The following is a 21154-nucleotide window of genomic DNA, read 5'->3' as shown; positions in this document are numbered from 1 at the left end:
AATCTACTCCTATTTATACACTTTCTATTTTAGTCACTAAGCATTTGGAATGGGCTTGTGGCTTTGGCCTTGAAGTAACAATAAATCCGGATGGTACTTGATTGAAAATGGATCAGGGGTGTGCTCCAGTGGAGCGCTCCGTTGAGTTTTGTGAACGCTACGTTCACTTAGCATTACGTGCTTTGTCACGTGTGCATTGCTTCTTACCTATAGCATTCAATAAGTGAACGCTACGTTCACTCTTTGAAAGTGGCTGGTGTGTGCTATTCTTGCCTCGGCTCTCTCTCTCTTCGAAAACGTTAACTCTAGTGAATGTCACATTCACTTTTCCAAACGCTGCCTCCTTGATGTGTGCTGCACCATTTGGTGCACCTTGGCTTTATTGAGCGCTCCGTTCCATCCTTTGAATGCTACCTAGCTGAGCCTTGCTTCCTTGGCCAAAAGTCACGAGAAAGTTCACAAAAGTGAACGCTATGTTAGGACTTTTGAGCGCTACCCTTCCTTGGTGTGTGCCTCCCTTCAAGCATTGGCATTGCCTTTAGTGAGTTATTGAGCGTGGTTTTTGGGCCTTAAAGATGCTTATCACTTGTGCTTCAATTTCATGCTAAATATAGATTGCTATATATCTTCGAAATCTATGAATGTCGGCTTTCCAACGCAACTGGAAGCGCGTCAATTGGACATCTGTAGTTCAAGTTATGGCCCTTTGAAGAAGGCTTGGTTGCACTGTTTTGGAGGCCAAAAACGTTCAATTTAGTGAACGCCACGTTCACTCTAGTGAACGCTGGCTGTTTGGAGGCCAAATTCTCCACCATACTATTATATATCGTTGGAAAGATCTGGATGTCTACATTCCAATGCATTTAAGAGATCATCATTCCAAGCTCTACAGCTCACGTTATTCTCCTTGGAAGGTGAAGAGGTCAGCTGGCCTTACTATAGGTTGATACTATGTTCATCTTTGTACTTTTGGGATAAGTTTTCTCCCTCAGATTTAATGTCCATCATGCAGTGCCATATATGCTTGGAAAGCTCTAGATTCCTACTTTCCAATGCCGCTAGAATCACCTCATTTGGAGTTTTGTATCTCGAGTTATTCTTGTTAGAGTGTAAAGAGGTCAGAGTTGCAAATCCTCTTTGCTCCTCCTTGAGTCTGTTTCCACTCTTTTGCCACCTTGGGGTTGTGATTCTTCTTTTAGTGCTTTTCTTGCTCCTTCTCCTTCACCTTTTCACCCATCAACCAAACAAATACATCAAATCCTTGGCATAATCATCAAATCTTGCATCATTCAGATTATCAACTAAATCTTGCAAGAAATCTAATGAAAATGCATAAAATTACCAATGTTTGATTGAATCAAGATAAGCATGAAATTCTCACTCAAACACTTACTTATTGCCTAAAATGCATGAAAACCAAGTGAAAACTAATGAAATAGGCTTGTGAAACTAGCCTAAAATGACTTGTCATCACAACACCAAACTTAAATCTTGCTTGTCTACAAGCAAGCAGCAAAACAGAACAAGACTGAATGAAGACAGAGAAGAGTATAAGTCTTTATTTGCAAAACATTCAATACTAGTTAATGGGGTTTTCTTGCATGGTATCTTAGAGATTTTTATTCTGTGGCTGAGACATCAACACTCCTTTGGATCCTTACTTGAATTACACAAAAAAATGAGACTTGTTATTACTTGGTCTTTAGTTTTTCTTGCTCTCTTTCTTTTGATTGAGATTTATTGCTTAGCTGAGGCTTAATGTTATGTGATAAGGTAGCTTTTTAGAGTAAGCTTTCAGCCAGCATTCTCGCCCCAGTTGGTTCAAGATGCTAGGTGTTGAAACACCGTTATGGGCTTACTTGCTCAAGCCTCTCCTTAACACACACACATCACAGGCATTTAGCTTGTTTTGCTCATCTCTATTTGTTCTTTGAAAATTGATGCCCAGCACCTCTTTGGGTTACTAAATGCTTTGTCTCAAAGTAGCTCTTGATGGTGGACTTTCGGTTGGCGATCCCCGGTTAGTTAACCCAAGTTGCCGGTGATGAAGCACCCTTAGAACCTAGTTATCCAAGCTTATCTTTGTACAAGAGCATCACAAAAATTTATCCAAATTTCCATCCATTGGTGCCCAGCCTTGTTTATCTCTTTTTTGTTTCTTTTTCTTGCATTTTTTTTCTTTTATTTTGGACCTTTTTTATTTGCCAAGTCTCATGAAATGTAACTCAAGTTCATATCACAAAGTCATGCCAACATTCAGCCTTATTTATAAATCAACTAATGAACCAGCACATACCACCAGCTAACCTTATTCTGTCTCATATCATACCAGACTTTTACTCTTTCTCTATTTCATAGTTATTTTTTTCTTTTATTCAAGCATGAGGAACAAAACATATAATTCAAGTAAGATGAAAGTGAATCAAGCACTTAGACTAGCAAGCCATAACAGCATGAAAACAAACAGACAGTAAATAAATCTACTAGGACACTAATCAACAGGGGGCATTTGCACTTTCAATTAGCATATTTAAGCTAAAGTCAATCAGAGAACAATACAACCTCTTGGAGTCCATTTGTTTCCTCTATGTTATCATCATTGTTGGGTTCTGTATCCTCCCTTTGTCCATGATGATGTATCTTTTCCTCCAAGAGTTTGAATGACTTCCTACAAGAGATATTGAAAGTTGCTTATTCCCCAAGCACTTGAGAAACAGTTAGCATGCATGTATGCTTGTGATTCTCTGATCTTAAGTTGGTGTGGGAACACCAAACTTAGTTTCTTGCCTACTTCTATATGCAGCAGAATAAATACATGCATGAAACATCAAGTACTTTTTATTAGGAAAGTAAACTATGAACTAGAAAATAACTATGAACTAGAAAACGGATATAAACTAGAAAACAAACTAAAAACTAGAAACATAACAATCATTAAGTTGTTTCTCTGATTTTTTGGAGCTGATATTAATCATGCTGAGGGTACAATCTGTTCTTAATGAAATTTTTGGTGGAACACCAAACTTAGCATCCTTCATTCACCCTTAAATTATTTTGGTATGCAACACCAAACTTAGCTCCTTGCAATACAGATAAGTCTACTTAACCTTTTTATTGAAATAGTTTAGGGAAAAAAAACTACCTCTAGTTGGGTTGCCTCCCAACAAGTGCTCTTTTAATGTCACTAGCTTGACATCTTGTCCTTTGATCATGGAGGTTGAAAATCATAGTGCCTTAGCTTTTTTCCTCTTACTGTGAACTTCCTTCCGGTCTCCTCTTTGATGATCTCTAGGTGTTCAAGTAAAAAGATCTGGTTCACAGTATAGAACTCAAGACAATTGTGGAGACACCTTCATTGGTTGGGTGTTTAACATCACTTTATCACCTAGTGAGAAGCCTTCGGTGGGGATTTTCTTGTTTCTCCATTCTTTTGGCCTCTTCTTCTTTTCTTTCTCAAAAGATGATTCATGCCTTGATGGTTTTTTATCTGGGGGTTTTGGATCTAGTTCCTCCTTGACTTCTTTGGTCTGTTGCACCATCTCTACTTCTTTAAAGCATGGGTTTAGACAACTTGGATTTGACTCCTTAATTGTCTCCTTTGAGCTATGATCTCTGGCTTTACCCTTCTTGCATTCTTCTTCTTAAGTGGGCTCATGTAAAGTCTTAAAGACATGAAATGCTAGGTGCTCATCATGCACTCTTAGCAATAATTCCCTTTTTCAATATCTATCAATGCTCTGCCCGTAGCTAGGAAAGGCCTCCCCAAGATGATGGGAGTGTTAGGGTCCTCTTCCACTAAGATAACAAAGTCAGTAGGGAGAAAAATTTTTCCACTTTTACCAGCACATTCTCCACAACTCCAGTGCTTGCTTAATGGATTTGTCCGCCATTTGGAGAGCTATTCGAGTGGATTTCAACTCAAGAATTTGAAGTTTTCTCATAAGAGATAGAGGCATCAAGTTTATGCTTGCACCAAGGTCAGAGAATGATTTTTCAATAGTTATGTTTCCTATGGTACAAGGTATATAAAACCTTCCAGGATCATCTTTCTTCTCTGGTAAACCTCTTTGGAGGATAGCGCTACACTCCATTGTCATCTCAACAGTTTGTCCTTCTTTCAAGGATCTTTTCTTTGTTAGCACTTCTTTCATAAATTTGGCATACAATGGCATCTGTTCAAATGCTTCTAAGAAAGGAATATTGATGCTGAGTATTTTGAATATGTCCAGGAATTTTGAGTATTGCTTATCCTCATTTTCTTTCTTGAACCTTTGAGGGTATGGAAGTGTGGGGACATGTGGATTCACCCCTTCCTTCTTCTCTTGCAGCTGTGGTTCATTGATACTCTTGTTTCCTTCTGAGCTTTGTGTATTCTTGGTCTTCTGATCCTCTTTACTTCTCTCCCCTATCTCTTCTTGTGGAGCTTCTCTGTGGTGTTCTCTTTGAATGATAGCTTCCTTGTCCATAGTCTTCTCACTTCCTGCTATGATTGCTTTGCACTCCTCCTATTTTGTAGCTTTTCCTTTGTCTCTTGGGCCTTCAGTGGTACAAGGGAAGGCTTTTGTTTACTTCTCACCTATCTCAGCAATTTATTTAGCTATTTGTCCTATGTGTCTCTCAAAATTCTTGATTGAAGCTTCTTGATCTTGTTTGGCCATCTCTTGAGTTTTGATGAGCTTTTTCATTAACATTTCTAAGTTGGAGATCTTGGGATTCTGGATGGGGTTATGTGGGTTGTGATGGCTGTTGGTGAAAATTGTTTGAAAAATTGGAGGAATTGTTTTGGGGGGTTTGTGAAGTGTGATGAGGTTGGGTATGTGTGCCCTGTGGTTGTGTGTAGTGGTTGTTGTTAGTAGGGGATTGATTGTGTTTGTTTATGTTGCCAAAGCTGTTGGAGTTAAAGTCCCTATGTCCTTGATTTTGATGCTCCCACCTCACGTTAGAATGAGTTTTTCAAGTTGGATTGTGTGCATCACCATGGAAGTCATATTGGCATGAACTTGAGGTGTTGTTCATGTGTTGTATCTGTTCAGGCCCTTGTTGCTCATAGTTGAGTATCCCAAGACCTCCTTCAGATCGATTCTATCCATGTGAGATTTGAGATTGGCTTTGTGTATTCACTGCAGCAAGTTGCAGTCCATCAATTCTCTTAGTAATCATCTTCATTTGTTGATGAAGTTGTTGATGCATCTGCTTGTTTTGAGTCAGCATTGCACTTACTCCTTCAAGTTCCATCGCTCCCCTCTTTCGATTTGTGTCATGGTGCCTCTCAGATGAGTAAAAATATTTATTGTTGGCTACCATATCAATGAGATCTTGTGTTTCTTGGGCAGTTTTCATCATCTGAAGTGAACCTCCAGAGGAGTAATCTAATACTTTTCTTGATTTCAGGGTCAATCCTTCATAAAAGTTTTGAAGTTTCACCCTCTTCACGCACCTCAGCCTTCATGACTTGCAAAAATCACAAACAAACCAAATAAAACCTGGACATTCTAATGCTAGAATGTGGTTAGAGGGTTAGGTGACACAATGTGTCAAACAGTTAATGTGCTTAGTAAAAATAAAAAGAAAATGCTTAATCTAGATTATCACCCTACTTAATCATTGTCAATCTAAATCAATTCCCGGTAAGGACACCAAAAACTTGATGAGGGAAAAATGATTCCACACAAACTCATCGGCAAGTGTACCGGGTCGTATCAAGTAGTAATTACACACAAGAGTGAGGTCGATCCCACAGGAATTGATGGATTGAGCAATTTTAGTTAGGTGATGAATTTAGTTAAGCGAATACTTGGTGATTTGACTGATTTTGATTAACAGAAACTAAATTTCAAGTAAGTAAAAGTGTAGAAGGTAGAATGGACAGAAAAGTAAAGTACAAAAGAGATAAATTGCAAAAACTTAAAGTGCAAGAAAGTAAAAGAGCTAAAACTTAAATTACAAGAAAAGTAAATTGTAGAAACTTAAAGAGCAAGAAATGTAAAGTGCTAAATCTAAATTGCTGAGAAATGTAAATTGCTTGATGAATAAAAGGATTTGGGTGCTGGGATTCAGAATTGAACAAGGAAATGCAAGTTAAAGTAAATCAGAAAGCTATGAGATGAAAAGATTCAGCTCAATAGCCAAACAGAAATGGAAAATTGCCTGAAGCAACAAACAGCAAGAAAACTTAGCTCAATTATGAAATTCTAAAAGAGAAACTGAAGATCGAAGAAGAGTAATGAGATTAGAAAACAGATCTAGATCTCAATCACTCCCTTGACCAAACAGAAAAGAAATTGCAGAAGAAATGAAAATGAAAACAGCAGAGAAGATCTTGATCCAATTCTCCAATTCTCAGAACTAAATGAAAGGAAAGCAAAGATGATTCTCAGATCAAGAGATTCAATGGAGTTCTTCAATTTGAATTCAAAAACCCAAAACAGAAAGTAGAAGTTTCAGAAGAAAGAAACTGAAAACAGAAAGCAAACTAGATCTAATCCCAATTCCCAAATTCAAAACAAATGAAAATTAAAAGTGAAAAACTAAAATGAGCTAAAAGTCCCTCTTTAAATCAAATCTACTCCTATTTATACACTTTCTATTTTAGTCACTAAGCATTTGGAATGGGCTTGTGGCTTTGGACTTGAAGGAACAATAAATCCGGATGGCACTTGATTCAAAATATATCAGGGGTGTGCTCCAGTGGAGCGCTCCGTTAAGTTTTGTAAACGCTATGTTCACTTAGCATTACGTGCCTTGTCACGTGTGCATTGCTTCTTGCCTATAGCGTTCAATAAGTGAACGCTACGTTCACTCTTTGAACGTGGCTGGTGTGTGCTATTCTTGCCTCGGCTTTCTCTCTTCGAAAACGTTAACTCTAATGAACGTCACGTTCACTTTTCCAAATGCTGCCTCCTTCATGTGTGCTGCACCATTTGGTGCGCCTTGGCTTTGTTGAGCGCTCCGTTCCATCCTTTGAACGCTACCTAGCTGAGCCTTGCTTCCTTGGCCAAAAGTCACGAGAAAGTTCACAAAAGTGAATGCTACGTTAGGACTTTTGAGCGCTACCCTTCATTGGTACGTGCCTCCCTTCGAGCCTTGGCGTTGTCTTTAGTGAGTTATTGAGTGTGGTTTTTGGGCCTTAAAGATGCCGATCACTTATGCTTCAATTTCATGCCAAATATAGACTGCTATATATCGTTGGAAATCTCTGAATGTCGGCTTTCCAACGCAACTAAAAGCGCATCAATTAGACACCTGTAGCTCAAGTTATGGCCCTTTGAAGAAGGCATGGTCACGTTGTTTTGGAGGCCGAAAACATTCAATTTAGTGAACGCCATGTTTACTTTAGTGAACGCTAGCTGTTTGGAGGCCAATGTTTGTGCCAGCTTCTGAGGCTCAAATGGATGTTCATCCCATACTATTATATATCGTTGGAAAGCTCTGAATGTCTACTTTCCAATGCATTTAAGAGCGCATCATTCCAAGCTCTACAGCTCAAGTTATTTTCCTTGGAAGGTGAAGAGGTCAGCTGGCTTTACTGCAGGTTGATACTATGTTCATCTTTGCACTTTCGGGGTAAGTTTTCTCCCTCAGATTTAATGTCCACCATGCAGTTCCATATATGCTTGGAAAGCTCTAGATTCCTACTTTTCAATGCCACTAGAATCATATCATTTGGAATTTTGTAGCTTGAGTTATTCTTGTTGGAGTTTAAAGAGGTCAGAGTTGCAAATCCTCTTTGCTCCTCCTTGAGTCTGTTTCCACTCTTTTGCCACCTTGGGGTTGTGATTCTCTTTTAGTGCTTTTATTTCTCCTTCTCCTTCATATTTTCACCTATCAACTAAATAAATACATCAAAGCCTTGGCATAATCAACAAATCTTGCATCATTCATATTATCAACTAAATCTTGCAAGAAATCTAATGAAAATGCATAAAATTACCATTTTTTGATTGAATCAAGATAAGCATGAAATTCTCACTCAAACACTTACTTATTGCCTAAAAATGCATGAAAACGAAGTGAAAACTAATGAAATAGGCTTGTGAAACTAGGCTAAGATGACTTGTCATCAGGAGGCAACCCAACCATGGTCAGTATTTCCCTTTTCGTCTTTGTTTCTTTTATTTAAGAGTCCATAGTCATCATCATCATCATCATCATCATCATCATCATCATCATCTTCTTCTTCTTCTTCTTCTTCTTCTTCTTCTTCTTCTTCTTCTTCTTCCTCCTCCTCCTCCTCCTCTTTTGCATGCATATTTACTTTCCTTTGTTTTACATTAAAAAAATTGTCCCATATTTAAAATCATGTCAGATTAGGGTTTTTATCTTATCCTTTTTCTTTTCATGCACGTACGCTTTTGGCCATGATTTACATCCATTATTCTGCCAATATTTAATTTAACATAAATGTTTAAGTTTGGTGTAAACTCTTAAGTTTGTTATTGGTAACACCATGGAGGAACCAGCACAAGGAGTAATAATGATAACTAAATAGACTTGAGTAAGATTAGAATAAGATAAAACCTCTCTACTAGTGGTTAGTTATTTTCTTTCTCCTTTTCTGTTTTATTTTTCTTGTTGTTCTCTTTTATTTACATTTCCTCCATGCATACATAGCATATTCTATCTTTTCTTATCTTAAAGCTTGAAATTTGAATGCTTGTTCCTCCAGTAAGTATTTTTATGGAGGATATCTTGATGAAAAGATTGAATTAAATAAATTTAAAAACAAACAATGGAGGTGCTTAAATATATGTGGTTACGTTTGAAGAAATCTGAAATGCTTGAATCTTAAGGAAATGAAAAAAAAAGAATCTTCAAGAACAGCAATTTAAAGAAATATTATGAGAATCTGACCATTAATTCCTTGAAGCATTTGAAAAAAAAGAGAAAAATCAAAAGAAATCAAAAGTTTCAAGGCTCTGAGCACCAATGATTTGGGCCCAGTTATGTACTTATGATGTTTCTGTCTTAAGGATAGACTTGGGCTAGTAAATCTGAGGGGTGCTTCATCACCTGATAACTTGGGCCAACTGGACCGAGATTATCGATTGAAAGCATACTTAAAGAGTTTCCTTAAAACAAAATATTAAGAAGTCCAAAGAGGCTCTGGGCATTGATGTCTGGATGAAAACTCTAATTATGTGCTTGTGGTGTGACGGTGTCAAGGAAAGCCTTGGATAATTAGATCCGAGAGGCACTTTATCACCTGGTAACTTGGGCCAACTGACCTGAAATTATCGATTGAAAGTCCGTTAAGAGTTGCCTTGTGACAAATTACTAAGAGTCAAAAGCCCGGAAAAGATCTTTTCCCGATCCAAATAAGAAGTAAACTGCCTTAAAGCCATTCAAATTCAAAAGAATCCTCATAATATAATTCAAATCTTAGTTTTTGAAAATTTTCAAATCTTAAGTATGCAAGATTCATAAAGGATAAGAGAAGCCGAATGTAACCACAAGGATTATCCTAGACCCTACTTTTGTTTTTCGATCTTAAAAGCTTTTCAAATCTTTTTCATTAAGCTAAACTCTATTTATCTTTCTTTTTGCTTGAGAATAAGCAAAGTTTTAAGTTTAGTGTTGTGATGACTCATCATCTAAAGCAATTTTTAGGGATACTTTTTCAATTATTTTTCTTAAGTTTTAATTAAATTCCTTATGTTTTCTCATAGAAATTAATAATTAATCAAATATATGGAGTTGTGTTGGTATTTTTATAATTTTAAAAGTTTTTAGTTTAAAATCAATCAAGAATACAAAGAAAAAACTCAAAAGTGGCAAAAAGAAAACGTGACCTAAAGAAACAGAAGCGTGCCTCAGGGAACGAAGCACATTAGCACACATGAGGCATGCCAGCATGCAAGGAAGCACTCCAAGCGGCCATTCCCTGTGCCTGGCGGCCCACAACCCACGCTTGGCGGCCGTTCTTCACGCCTGGTGGCCCCTCTTGGTTCTTCACCTCCGCCGGCGTCCCTCATGCATGCCAACTCCTCGCTTGGCATGGACCCGTCCTGAAGGTGGAAAATTGGGCTTTCCATGCCTAATTCCATTAATACAAGCTTGGTTTAAAGGCAATTGTAACACTTTGGTTCAACAATTAAGACTCAAGACTAATTATCCACGTAATTAGAAGTCTTAATCACATCCGGAATATTAAAGACTCTCGAAGATTAGTTATTAATTCTTTCTAGAAACATAAGGAGTTTTATCGTTTAAATTTGATTTGAATTATTCATTTTTAAATTTGAATAAGAGTCAGTAAGTAGTTATCTTATTTTTCTCTCCGGAAGATAAGCGATTATCTTATCTTTCTCTTCAAAAGATAAGATTAGGATAGTTTGAATTTTGAATTCTAAAATTAGGCTATTGATGAGAGGGTTTAATATCAGTTTAGAATTTCTCAATAAAAGAATCTCTTCATTCTCCTTAGGAATTGCAATCGAGTGCTCAATTATGGGTTAAGAGGGAATTGGGGGGTTTTAGTTGACAATTAATAAGAAAACTAAATGAAAAGAAAGTAAAGAAGCATGCAAGGAATTAAACAAAAGACAATAAAAGCAATAAAAAAGGAATTCAAATGGTAATAGAGTCTTGGCTACGGATGAGAATCAAGGTTTCCTATCCTAGTCATTGACCATAAACATGATAATTGTGAATAATTAATCCCATTTCATCAACCCTACATCGAGGATAAGTCAAATAGGCATAATTGATCTCAATCCAGAAATCCTAGCCAACTCACTAATTAACTTAGTGAAATACTAGCGTTAATAGAAACCAAACCAAGTAACAATCTTAGTCACAATCAATATTGGACATCAATGACTCAAGGTCACTTAAATCCTTATTCCCAAGCCAAGAGTGTAAAAAACTACTCAAAAACTAAAAGAAGTATTTTATCAAACACTTGGCATGCATAAAAAGAAAAACATGGTAAATTGTATGAATAATAAAACCTAAACTACCAATTGCAAGAAAATAATAACAATAACTCAAACAAACATCAAAGAAATATAAAACATCAAATTACATTAAAAGGAATCAAAATTAACAAGCGTTCATAAACATAAAAGTAACAAAATAAAGAGAATAACAAGTAAAACTACAAGAACAATGATGCTAAAACAAGAAATTGTAAATGAAACTAAATTAAGGCAAGAATTAATTTCTAAACTAAGAAGAGAACTAGACCTAAAACCCTAAATTCTAGAGAGAAAAGAAAGCCTCTCTCTCTCTAGAATTCTAACCTAAAACATGCTAAAACTAAACTAAAAATGATGTATGTGTGTCTTGGAATGTTGTCCCCCTTTGAATGGGCTTCAACACTTCATATTTGGGCCAAAAAGGCCCCCAAAATCACGAGCCACGTGATTTTTTAAGTGAGTCACGTGTTAGTACTTGTGCATACGCACACAGCAGTGTCTTCTTCTTCTTTGTTTCTTCATGAAATCTCTCACTTTGTATGCTTTTCTTCCACCTCTCCAAAGTCATTCTTGCCTATTAGACCTGAAATCACTCAACAAAACATATCACAGTATCGAGTGGAATAAAAGTGAAATTAAATGGATCAATTAAAGCGCGAAAAAGTATATTTTCACAATTAGTTGCAATTTAGAGAGAAATCACAAAAGTATGCTATTCAAGTGAATAAATGTGAGTTTATATGAAAAAAAAAACACTTAATTCAAGCCAAAATTTATATACATCTCAAGCAGTTAACAACATTCAGTTATCCAGCCTTTATTAGAGTATAGATTTTAGTTAGAATACCCCTAGAAATAACTAGATATATATATATATATATATATATATATATATATATATATATATATATATATATATATATATATATATATATATATATATATACACACACAACATCCCAGGCCCTGACCTATTCAAAAAGTCCCTAAGCTGGCACCCAAGCTAGCCTAGACTTTATACTTACCTAATCACTCTAAACTACAAAAGCAAGGGAAGTACGTTCTAGGTCTTCAAAACTCAGGTCAGGTTGGACGTCATCAAAAGGCATATTATCTTCTACTACTTCCCTACACGATCATACTTTGTCTTGGGACAACTCACTGGCACTCCATTAAGTAGCTATCTATCAGGAACCTCGTACGGAGAATTTAAGTTAAAGTTTGTTAAATAGACGGGGTGTAGATGTTGACTGGTCTTATGATATATACATAGAAACAGAGAACAAATTTTGCCCTAAACTCAAAAGACTACCTAGAGCGGAATTCTCTTTGCGGAACGATCATCAGTAGATTACAAAAAGGTACTCCTGCTTCCATCTGAAGGGGGAGAGAAAGAAGGGGTAAGAACTGGAGAGTTCTTAGTAGAGTTAGACTAATTAGTCATGTTAATCACTTTTGTTGTGCTTATCAATCAGTAATATATTTTGCAGTAAATAGAAGAAAACATAGAGAATAGATAAATAGAGAAAATTGAGAAATAGAATACAAACAGAGAAATACAACACAATAGCACACAGTAAACATAGAGAATAGAATACAAATAGAAAAAGCATACATTCATACAACAATCATAATAGAGAGACTGCGTTAATGCACGAAAACTTGTATCTCAACAAATTTTCTACCAGCAAGTGTACCAGATTGTCGTCAAGTAAAAACTCACAATAGAGTGAGGTCGAATCCCACAGGGATTGATTGGTTGATCAACTTTAATTGGAGGGGTGTTCTAGTTGAACTAAGCAGATTTGATTTGGGATTGCAAAAGAATAAAATGTGGGAAAAGTAAATTGTAAAGAATGTAAATAACTAAAATTAAATTTGCAGAATGTAAAGAGCGAAAATTAAAGTGCAGAAAATTAAAGGGGAATGGGGTGATTAAGCATGAAAGTAAACAGCAGAAAATGAAGAGAATGGGTAGATCAGAAATGGGGAGTTCATTGGGCTTAGGAGATGTTGCATTCTCTGAATCAAGTTCATTTTCATGTCTTCCTCAATCAATGCATTCATTAATCTTCTTGGCAATCTTAGGTGATTGGAGTCCAATGTCTTGGCTCACCAATCTCTCTAAGCTTGAAAAATTACCCAATGTCTTGATTTAATTGCTCATGGGAAGAGATGAAGTATGGTCATTGATTAAACCAATATATTCATAGATCAAAGTATTGGTAGGATTACATGTCACGATATCCATCCAACCCCCAACCTAATCCAATGTGAGAAAGCATTTCAAGCATGATTTTATGATTTCTCTCTCAAGCAAATCATAGAACCCAAATACATTCAATTTCTTTGTCAAGACAATTGAATGCTTGAAGGAACACCGAAAGCTTTCTAGTAAGATCAAGAGAAAAGATAGAAGAAGAAAAATAAAAACTAGTATTGATCCATTGAATCACAGCAGAGCTCCCTAACCCAATGAGGAGGGGTTTACATGGTCATTGCTCTCAAACAGAAATCAATTTCCATGAAACTAAAGTGCATAAAAAAATAAAGATGAAGGTGGAGAATTCAAAGCAGAAAATGAAAATTTAGAATTTATAAAAGAGAATTACAAACTAAGATTCACTACTGCTAATGAAGAAAATAAGAGAAAAAGAAGAAAAGTGGTTGAGGGGAGGGATCCAAATACCCACTTCTCTTGGAGTGTGCTAGTTTACAAAAATTCGAATTGGCCCTCACTCTCTCCCCCTTCCTTCAATTCTTCATAACTTCCCCTTTTCACATGAAAACATTGCCTATTTATAGGCTTACAAACTGAAATGAAAAGTACACTTCAATGAAAAATTTCTAATCTAGATGCTTCTTGTGCCATGGATTGAGTGATGTTGATGGGCTTTGCTTGCTTGAGAGGTGGATGCATGCTTCAGTAGTGTCTTGGCTTTTATTGGGCTGTGTTCAGTGTCACAAACGTTCAGAAAAATGTTCCCAGGCTCACTTCAATGTTTAACCCAAAGTTGGACCCAAAGTTAGACCCAAAGTTGGACACAATGTTTGACCCCAAATGTTGGTGCATCAGCATTGATAACAACGTCCGATTCTGAAGCACAAACTTATTTTCCACCCCATACTATTATATATTGCTGGAAAGCCCTGAATGTCTACTTTCCAACGCTATTAAAAGCTCATCATGTGGAGCTCTATAGCTCGAGTTATAGTCGATCGAAGATACAGAGGTCATCTGGCGTTACTACAGGTTGAAATGTTCATCTTTGCACTTTTCAGGGCAGTTTTCTCCTTAAATCTTAGTGTCCACCATGTAGTGCCATATATTCTTGGAAAGCCCTAAATTTCTACTTTCCAATGCCTTTAAAATCACCTCATTTGGAGCTCTGTAGCTCATGTTATTCTTGTTTGAAGAAGACCCCTTTAGGCTGTCAAGAGCAAAGTTGGACTCAACGTTGGAGTCCAACATTCGCCTATCCACGCGTACGCATGGGCGATGCGTACACGTGGATGCCAATTTCTGCATGCATTTTGTCGCGTACGTTGGAGTGCAACAATGGGCCACCAACTTTGGCTCCAAAGTTGCACCAGTAGTTTGAGGCATAGTTGGACCTCCAACTACAACTCCAACTACAACTCCAACTGTAGCTCCAACTATGGACCTTTTTCTTGGTACGTTTGAGGTCTAACTTTCACCAACTTTGCCACCAAGGTTCCATCTTTCTTCATACCAACGTTGAATCATCATCAATATTTCCTTCAATGTTGGGTCTTTGATAATTGCACACCAACGTTGGTTCTCCTTCTTGCTTTCCTCTGCTTCTATTATACCTATCATCAAGCAAATAAGTGTATCAAAGTAATATACAAGATGATCTTTATATACTAAGTGTGCTAATAATACTCAAAAATAAATCTTCACTTAGTGGGATCTATTTTATCATATTTTCCTTGTATATTAGCTAAAATTCACCTATGCTTGAGATCTTTCCTAATGTAGAGATTTTTCATGATTTTACTCATTTATTAACAAAATTTGTATGGAAATTAAACTAAAAACTAATGAAATAACTACCAAAAATAGGCAATGATGCACCCGCATCATGCGTAACCAAGTATGATGCATGTATGTCCTATGCAGACCATGAGCTCACGTGTCGATTTACACCCTACAGTCCAACATTACCTAAGAACTATTCTTGGACATGGTTTTCCACTCCTTCGTGTCGGTGTTTAAGAATACCACTCCTTCGTGACTACCGACAGTCGGCGCAAAGCCCGACGCCATAATATATGCACAAGGGAAACAACGATTCTTAGTTCGTGGGCATCCTCGAGATTAACATACAACAAAACAGCAATCCTTAGTTCATGGGCTATCCTCGAGATCAACACATAATAAAACAGCGATTCTCAGTTCGTGGGCTATCCCCAAGATCAGCACACAACAATTGTTCTTTCTTTGATCTTGTTTAACTTTTTACTTTGCGACTTATTTCAATTTTTGGTATGAATAGCCATCATGTCCCAAGCATACGTTTATTAAGTCTATGCTGAACTAATTTAAGTTTCATATTTTGCCTAACCCTAAACACAATGTCAAGTACTAACTATGTTACTTCTAATTTGTTTTCCTAAGTGATTTCCATCTTTACTTTAGAGTTTTAATTTCATTTTCTTTAACTTTATCTTTTCTTTAACATTTTATCCTTCTTTCATTCTTGCCTTACTAACATGTTCTTACCATTCCCTAGATACTTTATGAAGGTAATTATGAGATTCTGGATATAAAGTTGCCTTCCTAAAATTTTTTAAAAAAATTGTCATTTTACCATTATTTTATTATTATGTTTAAAATAATATTATTTAATAAACTAATAATATTTAATATTTTATTATTAAGTAATTTTAATAATATTTTATTCATAATTTTTGAAAATTATATTTTGATCCCAAAATATTATAAAAATTATATTTTGACCCCATAACTTTTGATATTTATACTTTAGCCCCCTAAACTTTTAGTACTTATACTTGTTACCCGAAAACATAATAATATTTACACTTTGACTCCAAAATGGATCAAAGGATTGTTCTTGAGTATTCTTGGTAAAAATCAAAGTGTTCTTCGTGTTCTATGTAAATTCTTTAGATTCTTTCTTCGATTTTGACCTGTTTTTCAATCTTTTTGGTAACAGATTTTTACTATAATTCAAAATAAATTAGCAGCCACTAAACCCCATGATTTTCAACACAAATTTATCCCCAATTTAAGACCTAGGGTTTGAATTTCCAGCAATCCTCAAAAACATAATTCATAACTTGAATATCATCAAATTTTCTCCTAAATTTCAACAAAAATCACTCTTAGAAACAATCAATCTCGAGCACAACCAAACTATACAACAATCATACAACTCAAATACAATTAATCAAGATTATCTTCACCAAATCCTACCTTAGTTTTCTGCCCCAAATGTTAGCTGCACCTAGTGAGCTTCTAAATTCACTTTTTCTTCCTAAATCCAATCAAGAACAACTTTAAACTTCAAGAACTCCAACTAGCCGAACCTTAGCAACATGTTAAGAGGGGATTCATCATCTCAAACTTGATAGAAATTGAAGTTTCTTGGTCCACAAGTCAAGCTAAGTAAGAGATCTATTAAAGAACATCAAGAAAACACATATTTATGCATGGTTCCTTGAAACTGAAGCAAAGAGGGAGGGAGAGCAGCCATCTCACCTGATTTTGATCCAAGAAAAATCACATGATTTTGAAGAGAAAGAAGAGAAGATCACTTTAATCGGTTTGAAATTTTGATTTGTGTTTTGATTTGGAAGAAATCAAGATTTGAAGATCAAGGTGTCGTGAAGTTTCTCTCTTTTCTTTCTCTCTTATTTTTAGCCATTCAAGGAGGAAATGAACCAGCTTGGATTGGCTTGGAGGTGGAGAAAAAACTTGCTTGATGATGATTGATTGGTTAGTGAAAATTATCTCAAGTGTATAATTATTAAAATTAGATGTATTAGAACATACTTAACAACATATCTAGAGATTAATATCTAAGTTACTAGTATAGATGACACTAATAACATGATAATCTTGAGAATAGAAGATAAATGATGAGGCATTAGCATTGCTAAAGTCATCAAAGACTGCTAGTGTTAACCTGCACCAGTAGACTATGAGCCCGGTTAAATTTATCTCCTATTTTTAACAAAAACATATCAATTAATATTATAATATTATTCAAGCAGTTTTAATTTTAATATGATAATAATAATAATAATAATATACTATTATTTTTTGTCTCTCGTGTGTCGAGTCCGATTCGTCAAACTGAGACTAACTACGGAAATCAGAATGTAAAACTCCTAACCGATACAGCTCAAAAGCTAGGTTCTTCACGACTTTATCGTCAAGCTTAACTCAGAAGAGGTCCTTGCTTAATGATGACATAAGGATGATGTAGGTTGAGGTGCTTGATGATATAGCAGAGGTATTTCCTTTACTGAACTTCCAAAAAATCCCATGTCTTCAGAAAAGGTCTCGTGTATCCAAAAACTAGGTTGTTACAGCCCCCAAGGCTCAATCAACAACCATGAATCTTTGTAAGCACTCTCTCAACTTATAGATTTTGTTTTTCTCAATACTCTAAGGCTAAGCCCACATTTATTCAGTCTCATATTTCTTCTCTTTCCTAATAATATTTTCCTTAATATTCTTGATCTATTTTTATTGCCTTAATGAATTATAATCTTGATCACTTTTGGTTTTGAACTGAGTTTGTTTGTGTGTCGTCTTCATTAAAAAATTTCGGTGCATTTTGGATTTGAACTGTTATACATATAAGAAGAAGACACGGATGATGACAATAACGATAACGATAACGATGATAATAATGATGATGGAAGAGGAGAAAAAAGAAGGAGGAGATAGAAGAATGCAAATAAGAAGGAGGAAGAACTTGAAAGAGAAGAAGAAAGAGAATAAGAAGAAACACGTGATGTGAAAAATGGTTAAAACTTATTTGGACTTGGTTAAATATTTTTCTTGGTTGTAGATCTTTGTTCTTAAAAAAACCAAGCTTTAATTGCAATTTTATAATATTGATTCTTGATACTGAATTTTTTATTTCAACTCATTTTCTTCTTTTCTTGCTATATTTTTATTTCTAAATATTAGTGTCATAATCTTGTCATAAAAATAATTGCATATAAAAACTTTAAAAAATATAATAACAAAATTTTAGAATAAACAAAAAAATCAACTTTGATTATAGATAAACTAAAAAAATATAAAGAAAAACAGAATTAAGATTGTAAACTAATATTTAAAATAAAACTTAAAAATGGTTAATTTATTTGTTATCAAACAGTAGAATCACGAATTATATAAAACTAAATATGACCTAATAAAAAGAAAGATGTCATGAATAAAGAATTAGTTCATTAATAATTAGTAATAAATGTTAACTAATTGATAGTGTATAGGATAAATTTAATTTATGTGTTAATAATCAAAATCGTCCCTAAAAGATCATCCGTTCTCCCTGAATGATTTTTTTTAAACACATTCATCCTTCCGTTAAACTTTTCAGGCTGCCGTTAACAATTTGCTTAGCTGAAAAGTGAAGTAGGAATACGAATTATACCAGGCATGCCGTGTGTGTTGCTGACGAGATATGTTTAGCAAAATGTATCAATTTAGTCTCCTGAACCTCAATTAAATAAACCCTAATTTCCATCTTTTGATAAACATGAATGCATTGCTTGAGTGTTATTACAGATCTAGCAGCTATTGAGGGAGGAGAAAATCAATTTTCGCACCATGATGGGGAGCGGAAGTGGAGGTCCCGGTGGTGGGTTGCCGTCGCATTCAACTATGTTTTGAGCTCATCTATGCGAAAACAAAGGAAAAATGATGAGAAAACCTGTTTCTGCAATTTAAAAACTTTGATTAAAAAATCCGGGACATCGCAAAATTCAGATAGGTTGTTTCATACTTGTTCAAGACACTAGGTAAATTTAATTTTGTATAAATAATATCATCATTTTGGCTTTCACTCTTTATGTGGGATTCACTTTTTTATTCAATATTTTTGGAAGGGGAGCCATTGCAATTTTTTTAAATAGGTTGAGAAAAATGAACATGTAGTTGTTGCAGAAGGTCCAAAGGAAGTCCCGGAAACTGATGTAGAATTGGATATTGATTATGAAGATTGGAAGGTTAAATTAGCATGGAGAATAGGTAGTTTAGAAGCAGAAGTCAGAGTACTCAGAATGTTAATGTGTTTCATTTTCACTGGTTTGATAATAGTCATCTTAGTAGGGACTTTACTTTGCATGTCATATATGTACAAGTAGGAGAAAGTGAATGTGGTATGGTGGTGTGATTTAGGTTGTTGGCTTTACTTTGCTGGATTTTTTGTTTCCAGTTATCATGGTTAAACTATTGTAAACTAAAAGTAGAGTTTATAAATGGCAACTTGGATTATGAGTACACTTGTTAATGAAATATAGTTATGCATCACTTACACTATTATATACAAAAAAGTCTTAATATAGATAATAAAGGTAAAATCAGAGACAAAAGGTAATAAAGTTCCTAACATTGTGTTTTTCACCACAAAAGGTAATAAAGTTCCTAAAATTTCTTCTTCAGAGACACTGCATGCCAAATAAAGGGCTATATCCAAAATAAACGCCTTACAAAACAGTGAATAAGATAGTGTTTATCACCATGATATCTTTCCTAATCTATAGCCTTATATAAAAAAAAAAAGGTTCCGATGATGGTCTTCAAATAGCATTATCTTTTTTTCTTGGATGTTTGAACCCTGGAGTCGGCACAAAGGTCATGAGACTTGCAAGCTTCTTGGTTGTCGCAACACTAGATCCTTTGATTGTTCCAGTAAAAATTGGAATTATTGCAGTTGTTGCAACAGGGTGGGGAGAGACAACCCCTTTTTTCCTTTTCCCTTGGAAACCTGAAGTTTGGGTGGTCTTCCTCTCAATTTAGCCTGCATTACACATGAAGCAAATTCATTAATAGACAACCACAGATTCAGGCATCTGAAATTAAAAATAAACTAATTAATCAAACCGCTACAGCTTTAGGAGTTGGTTAAGGTTGTGTCTCTTGGGTGGCTGGGATTCCTTCCAGTTGGTTCAGCAATATATGTGTTGCTGCATTCGGTTGTAATGGTGGTGGAAAAACAGACACTAGAACTGGGTTAACTAGGACAACATGAGCAACATCATTTGGGAGTTCATTTGGTGCATCTATGTTAGGTTCAACAACTGCAAGCTGCAGTTGCATTAACCTTGCTTCTTCTTCGGCATCAGCTTGTTTCTTTAGTTTGCATGTTTAGGGTTTCATTCTTAGTAAACAAGATATTTCTATTCTATTGTATTGTGTAATCCTTAGTTGCATTCATAAAATAGTGCTTCAACTTAAAAATCATGCTTACGTCAAGCTTGAGGTTTCCAAACTTTGCATTTTCATTGTATGGTAGATACACAATAGCTTCCTCTTCATCAGAGTCCAACACCTTATCGATATCTTCCAAGTGCCATGAGTCACAATCAGATTCACCTTTAATTTTGGTATCCTCTTTTGAGTCTGCCAATACAAGTACAATAAAGTTTAGTATTCCAATCTACATTTGAAATATAACATCAATAATATAAGTTACATTAATCATGACTTACCAGAATCAGATGACTCATCCTCTTCAATATCTTCATTGCTAGAGTCATCAGTGTCAATAACCTTTTTAGCCCCTTGGCCCTCTACTATTGAAGTCATCACTATCATTGTCATTGTCACTGATATCTCCCAAGACCTTAGTGAGTTTGTATAGACTATCTTTAACACTCTCATATGAGTCATGAGAGTCACTATCATCCTGTATTAGGGTTTGCTTAATAGCTCAACCAGACCTTGTGAATTACAGAGGTTCTTTGTTCTTATTTTGACCATGTGACTTCTTTGAAGGTTGATGTCCACTTCTTGGTTGAATAGTAGCTTTCAAAGGATCAGTACAAGGTTTTGCAAGTTTGGAGAAACTTCTTGGTTGGAATTTGGGCTGGGAGTTGGAATTTTATGTGTGCTGAGAATTGAACTTTTTTGTGGACTGAGAATTGGGCTTATTAATGGACTTCTGTATGGGATAGGAGGACCTCGTATTGGGCTGGATATGTAACACCCTAATATTCAAATCCTTATGCTC

This window comes from Arachis hypogaea, chromosome 7 (genome assembly GCF_003086295.3).
Source record: "Arachis hypogaea cultivar Tifrunner chromosome 7, arahy.Tifrunner.gnm2.J5K5, whole genome shotgun sequence".
Classification (NCBI taxonomy): domain Eukaryota; kingdom Viridiplantae; phylum Streptophyta; class Magnoliopsida; order Fabales; family Fabaceae; genus Arachis; species Arachis hypogaea.
The sequence above is the reverse complement of the archived record's forward strand: the minus strand, read 5'-3'. Positions refer to the sequence as shown.